The following is a 7342-nucleotide window of genomic DNA, read 5'->3' as shown; positions in this document are numbered from 1 at the left end:
CCATCTCAGATGTTGCTGACATTGATGTGCATCTGTGGGGATACACACATCAGCACTTCCTATAACAAGTCATTTAAGTGAAAACATTTCCCAGTCACCACAGTGCTGTGTGATTCTTATACACCCTCATATAAACCTTCTTAGCTCACAAAACTCACAAAAACACTCTCACTAACCATTCAGGTCAGTGGTCAAAACTGGATCAGTCTCACTCTATCCTTCCTAGAAAAGAGAATGCATTTTAAAGCACGCACAATAAAATCACAGTCCTTACAAGCTAGCAGGTTTTTGACTTGATTTTCTTCTGCTTTTGAGCGAAAGAATCCAAAGAGCAGGCCTATGAGGATCCAGAAAGTTAAGGGTGCATTATCTGAATGCATTCAATGCCCGTTAGTCAATAAAAGTATATTACCATGCCATCCTCTGCATTGCAGTCTAACCCCCGCTACCTGCACAGATCTCCAATGCAAATAAATATGAACACCAGCTAAATCAGCATGCTGTGAAACTGTAAGAGGAATTCCTCTTTCCTTCCTTAGCTAACTACTTTTAACAAAAGATGTTTAGTTCTGAATGCTCCACAGACACAGAATTTGCAGATGTATTTGCAAGATTAAAAGTAATGGGTCTTTAGGCTTCACTTTAGCAAGATACTAAAGCCTATGTTGAACTTTGAGAATAGAAGCAGTGTTTTTGACTTCAGTGGGACCACTCACCTATTTAGAGTTAGGTGAGTGTTTACACATCTTGCTGAATAGGTGCCCTGGGGCTTTCTAACCTTATGTCCTGAAAATTTTTGCCATCCTTAACTAAGCTAGTCGATACAGCACCATGAAAGGACCTTTTTTTCTCCCTCTTTTTTCTGGCATTGTGTTTTGTTCTCATTGGAAAAAACTGTTGGAGGGTTGGGGGTTTTTTCACTAACTAAACTTTAAGTTACATCTGTCCAGAAAAAAAGATAGTGCCCTTCCTTTATAAGGCCTCAAAGTTAATCAGTGGAATCCTGCATTAGGGCAGGAGGAATACTTTATACTCTGGAACCACACGCTGGCATGTAGCTGTTTCTGTTGAAAACACATTCCTTTTTTGAGGAAGTAGGCTCAGACCTCACACACACACCAGGATTTGCTTTGTTTTTCAGAGAAGTGTAGAACTTTGAAAACAGGAATATCATAAAGTGTTACACACACGCACAGACATACGCAGAAAGAATGGTGAAAAGACAAATCCACATGTAAATGCAGGTTAAGAATCTGATGTGAAAAGTACAATGTGAAACAAAGCAATGGAACAAAAATTCTTCAATTGGTGTAACTTAGGCTTTGATGGATTAATTCCTTATTAATGCTGGACAAGTGAAAGAAGAAAATCATGATCTCTTGGACTACAAGGAAAATGATAAATGGTTAAATCAACCAAACAACAGAGACTATCATTCAAAATATTTTTAGAGGATAATTGTGAAATCCAAAAATATTTCCAATATTAGCAGAAAAGTACACAAGTGAAAATAACTGCCTAGGTAAGAATGAGAGCAGATCCAGGAATGAGCGATTACAAGTCACCCAGTATAATCTGGCATAAAAACAGAAAAAGGTGGCTGCTTGGATATGCAAAAATGATCACCTATGTTGAAAAGCTGTTGAAGGGAATGAAGTAAAAGGAAAGCAATAATGAAGACCAAGAATCAAACTGGGAGGAGTGTCTGCAACTGTATTGTAATGTTGATGGAATTCACATTTAATATTAATGATCAAGAAGAAGATTTTAAACAAGATTATAATGAAATCTCCATGTGATGTGAACTTGCTAAACATTATGAATTATAATGAGGGCAGAAAAATATTGCTGCAGAGCCAACAGAAATCAGGAGGACTGGAAGAAAGTGAAGTTTTCTGGGGAAAAAATACAAGCTACAACTGGTGGGAGGAAACGAATTTTCATCAGGATGACAATGAGTGTGACCAATAGGTGTAAAAGAAGGTATCGCTTGATGTGGAGAAACAACCATTATTCTCCTTGGCTTCTGATGTAACAGCACAAGGCAGACTGTGTCCTGGCTTTATGTGCCTGATTTCAGGCAAGCATTCACCTGCACATTGTTCTTAGCAGAAGCTGAGGCAGAAAAGGGCCATCAGCACCAAGTGAGCACAATCCAGAGCAAGGCTAGAAGCCACATTAGAGGAGGGCTGGACAAAGTAAGCCAAGCCCGCAGGGGCAGCAGAATGACCATGCCTCCATTTCCTCTTTGCCTGTGCCCTGCCCCAAGCAGCCAGCCTGGTTCCTTCCATCATAACAGAGAAGAGGTTTTGAAGTGATGGGATAAGACTGCTGGCCCTCTTGGCAGCAAGTTAGTGATAGCTCCTCTTCAAAAACTGCCTTACTTCTATCACTGTGGGACAGCCTTCTGGTCCACTCCTCCCTTTCCTTTAGAACTCCTGCATCACATGGCAGAAGCATGTAGCATCAACATTTGGCATCTCATTCTTAGGGATGCCAAAATTGAATGTTTCCTTTATTTCCAAAGAGCCTTACACTAACTCTGTGTCCCTGAACACGTGTAGCGACTCTCTAAGTGCTGGCCCCAGGCCAACCATACACACCCCACGCGCCCCCCCAGACACCTTTAGTTATGATCTGTTGTAAACTTAGACCTCTTGCAGTTCAAATTATTTCCTTGAGCTTCAACTTTTTCCCTGCTAATTAGGAGGCAAGCTTTTACAATCATACCAAATTGTATAACTTTTCTTTCCATTTTCTATTAGGCTCCCACATCTGCCTTTTTTTCTGAATACTGATACCCTTGACTGTTTTCTGGCTTAAGTCTTGGACTTTGGTCCCCAGACTCATCCTGGCTACTGTGTGCCACCCTTTCTGCCTACCTGGATTTCTGGTCCCCTCCACTCCTGCATATTCTGTGCTTCTTGAGGTCCCCATCTGTGCAACACTTGTTCATGTGACTACCCAGTTTGCCTGTCTATCCACAGATTTATGGATAGGCACATATTTTTACATGATTCAAAATACAGACTTTTAGTTACAAAGATTTCAGTTGGAGGGCATAAACTGGAGAGAGACAAGAATAAGCACTTTCATACTAAGCTTGTGACAGTCCTCATCAAAGCCTCCTCCCTCCCCTGCAACCCGCACCATTGATTCTCCTGTGACACTCCCAGCACAACCTGCAACCTCGTGAAAAATAAACAGAAACAAGCACAAAAACAGATGGACATCTCTTAATCCCTGGTAGCTGAAGACAGGATTTTAGTCATGTTTTTAGAAGATTTCTCCTTCTAAAAGAATTCCATCACCTCAGATCTGAGTTTGTAGAAGCTGTATTTGTGAGAGCTGTGCTCTCTCTTCCTTTTACCTATCCATTACCATGTAAGCTATAGTTCAAAAAGTAATTTTTTTCCATTCAAAATAAATTGTCTGAACTCTACAAAGCCCCATTCCCACCAGTGATTTGCTTCTTTCTAATTAAATAATCCTCAAGACATCAGATCTTAAGAAGAATGTTTTCAAAGGCAGCTGTTCTGCTAATTAGACGAAATGCCTGGATGATGGCAATTTACTTAGAGTCAGCTCACAGAGGGACACACACACACTACTATGCATTCTCTGGCAAACAGTGCGAGCACAGAACCTACACTATTCTGTGCAGGCAACATAAGGGTTTAGTACACTTTTAGTTGTTCCTAATGGTCGAACTTAACATTTCCAAAAAATTCCGGGCTTGTGTTAGACTTGACTCAATGCGCATGTGACTGCATCCTCCAACTAACCTTCTAAACATCTACCAGATGTCAACAGCTCAGAAGACCGCCTTAGGCAGTGTCTCTGCATGAGATCCGCAGCAGGATCGATGGCGAAAGGCTTGTAAAGTAGAACAACAGGACAACACAGAGGACAGAGTGGCTGGCTGGCAAAGTAAGGATGCTGGTGCATGCACTGTACTTCTGTCATGTCAAGAGACCCTTTCTCACCTACTGCCACACATGCTGATATCAATACAGTCTAAAGACCCAACTAAAATACAGGCTGAAACCTATGCAGGGAGACTTCATAATCCTACACAAGTTAATGTTACCAAAACACCCTGTGAATTATTTTTCACAACAAAACATAAGCAAACGTGGGAAGCAAACTGCAATTAGGTCTTGAAGTTGTCTGGTATACCAAAGTATTTTGTGTACTCTGGACTTCATCCAAAGCAAACATTCAACTACTTTTCTTTTAACACATCTGGAGATCAATAAATATTGTCCTTCCCCTAACATAGTCTCACACAAACTAGCTAATATGCATCCAAAAAATAGAGAGTAAAGTAATTTCTGTGGTCACATGAATGATCTGGCTTCACTTTCAAGTCCTACCACAGATTTCCTCTTCGATTCTATGTAAAAGAGTTAACCTCTTTTTAAATCTCCATCTGCCAAAGAGGGTAAATAACACCTGCCTCCTTTCTGGTAGTTTATGAGGCTCTGAAGGCACATCTCTACCACAGGTGCAGGCACACCCAAGCTGGCTCCATATGAGGAGGACTAATTGTATTCCTCATTTTTCTAGTGATTCAAATTAGAATACCCAGTATTCAATTTACCAAAGTGCTGAGTGCTCAGAACTACAACTGAAGTTAAAGGGAACTCTGCTTGGAACAATAAAATGGATATATATTAACTGTATAATAGTAAGTACACAGAAAAATCAGGCCAAAGGCATCTCCAGTGGGCACCCAAAATGAACAAGCACGTCTGAAAGAAAATTCAGTGCCTCAGGTCCTCCCTTATTAAACAAAACCAGCTTTATACCTCTTGGGATGTTGTAAAGACATCATTCACTCACACTGTAAGGCACTTAATAGCTAGAATGCTTAGTTTTAAAAAGCAAAAAATTCTATCTGTAGTGCACAATTTAAGTGATCTGCAGTAAATAAGGCATGGGCTGGAGAGCGAGGACAGAGGGCATTGAGTAGTATCTTTCATTCTATACACTTATAGAATCATAGAATAGAATCATAAAATTAAGCAGGTTGGAAAAGACCTCTGAGATCATCAAGTCCAACCCTTGATCCACTACCACCGCGGTTACTAGACCATGGCACTAAGTGCCACATCCAGTCTCATCTTAAAAACCTCCAGGGATGGTGAATCCACCACCTCCCTGGGCAGCCCATTCTAATGTCTGATCACTCTCTCCGTAAAAAATTTCTTCCTGTTGTCCAACCTAAACCTCCACTGGCAGAGCTTAAGACCGTGCCCTCTTGTCTTACTGACAGCTGCCTGGGAGAAAAGACTGATGCCCACCTGGCTACAACCTCCTTTCAGGGAGTTGTAAAGAGTGATGAGGTCTCCCCTCAGCCTCCTCTTCTCCGGGCTGAACAAACCCAGCTCCCTCAGCCTCTCCTCATAGGACTTGTGCTCGAGTCCCTTCACCAGCCTCATTGCTCTTCTCTGGACCTGCTCCAGCACCTCAATGTCCTTCCTGAACTGAGGGGCCCAGAACTGGACACAGTACTCCAGGTGTGGCCTCACCAGTGCTGAGCACAGGGGAAGAATCACTTCCCTGGTCCTGCTGGCCACACTGTTCCTGTATTGAGGAACATACCCATAGAACAACACTGTGTAATTATATAATACAAATTATAATACAAATATAATACAAATATATAATACAATTATATAATACAAATCAGAATGTAAAATAACAATTATGTAAACAAATTGGTTTATTTCCTACTGTTTTGTTGTCTGATTTTGTAACCATATTGTTCCTTCACTACAGCTTTTTGCAAAATTTCATTTACCTCAGGATCTGCAAGTGGAAAACAGAAATCTTATTCCAATTCTTGCATAAATCCAGAGCAATATTTTAGAAATCAATGGAAAAAAGGTAACATAAATGAAAAGTCAAACCTTTTGGCTCCTGAAAAGTGCAAGCAAAGTTTAAGCATTTGAACTCAGTGTGCTAAAGCTAGACAGCAAAATAAGGTGTTACCTATAGACTGCTAACTTTTTTTAAGTAATTCTTAAAGTCTAGTGAAACTTTACAGAGTATCAATATTGAACATTCTTATCTGTAAGTCATTAAGAATAGCAGAAGTTTTCTAAGTCCCTACCATGCAAATTTCACTTTTACTGCTACCCCTCCTCCACATAATCTCATGGTTTTAAATTTGGGTGCGATTCACACCTTTTATTCTTTCCCCCAGAAATCAGATAACACAAGATATTTGTTGAGTTATCTGAAAAGATTAAGTGACATCATAAGGGTTCTGGGGAAGAAAGTAATCAGTACAACAGAGGGAATAATAAGGAAGCTGATTAGAATAAAGATACTGCTGTGATATAGCCCATTTGGGAATTCATTAAGAAAAAGATAAAATGATGAAAGAAGAGGAAAAACAAAGAGCAAGGAATAACAGTTCCATGCAAGGGAAAGAGAGGGAAAAAAAAATATATGACCTTATAATATCTAATTCTCCTACCAAGTATATACTAAATGGTAGTTCTGTCAGTGACTTGTATTTGGTCGTGTTAGAACATGGTTTGAATAAAATAAGGAACTGTATGTCTGTTTTAACAAGTGCCAAGCCAAGCGATTTACAAAAACGCTTCACTCCTCATACCTGCAACGGCATTTTGCAAGATTCTTGCCACGTGCCATACAGTGATGGTTGTTTGGTTCTTCACCACACTCCATCTGAGAGGTGGTAGAATTTCATGCTGTCTTTTGTCAGCACCTTCAAGAGCATCGTGGTGTTGAACTCAGTTTTTCTTTCCACCTTGTAAATGAATAGTTCAGTCATCCTGACACTGAAGCATTGCTCTGCACAGGGAAGTTCTGTGAGATGAATGGGGAAGGAAGAAGAGTAGAGGTATACTCATTAACGAAAAAAAAAAAACCAACAAAACGTCTTAGGTGATGTCATACAAGTCATATCTCACATACTTGAACTAAGCACTGTACAGCAGTCATTCCTGTTCCATCTGCAGATGGAGACATCTGTTATTAGTTGTGCACAACATGTCAGAACAGGGCCTCTCTGGACCCCTTCTGACATAGTTCAACTTTTCAAGGTAAACATCATTCTCAAATCTTCAAGATACATAAAAACTGTTGAAAGTGACATTATGAAAGCAAAGCTTGGGTTCTACTGAGACTCTCAAATAATGTGTTGCATGGCACCTGGTGAACAAACATGGGAATAATTTGTCTCTCTTCCCCCCAGCAAGAGCTGGATTTGACATGACTCTACTGCTTTTAACATTTGTAAAGCTAGGGACTGCTACAAGGAAAGTTAGCCTGGCTACAGTGCTGAGTGGTGGGCATAGCCACCCAC

This window comes from Manacus vitellinus, unplaced genomic scaffold (genome assembly GCF_001715985.3).
Source record: "Manacus vitellinus isolate BGI_N305 unplaced genomic scaffold, ASM171598v3 scaffold_37_pilon, whole genome shotgun sequence".
NCBI classification, from domain to species: Eukaryota; Metazoa; Chordata; class Aves; order Passeriformes; family Pipridae; genus Manacus; species Manacus vitellinus.
The sequence above is the reverse complement of the archived record's forward strand: the minus strand, read 5'-3'. Positions refer to the sequence as shown.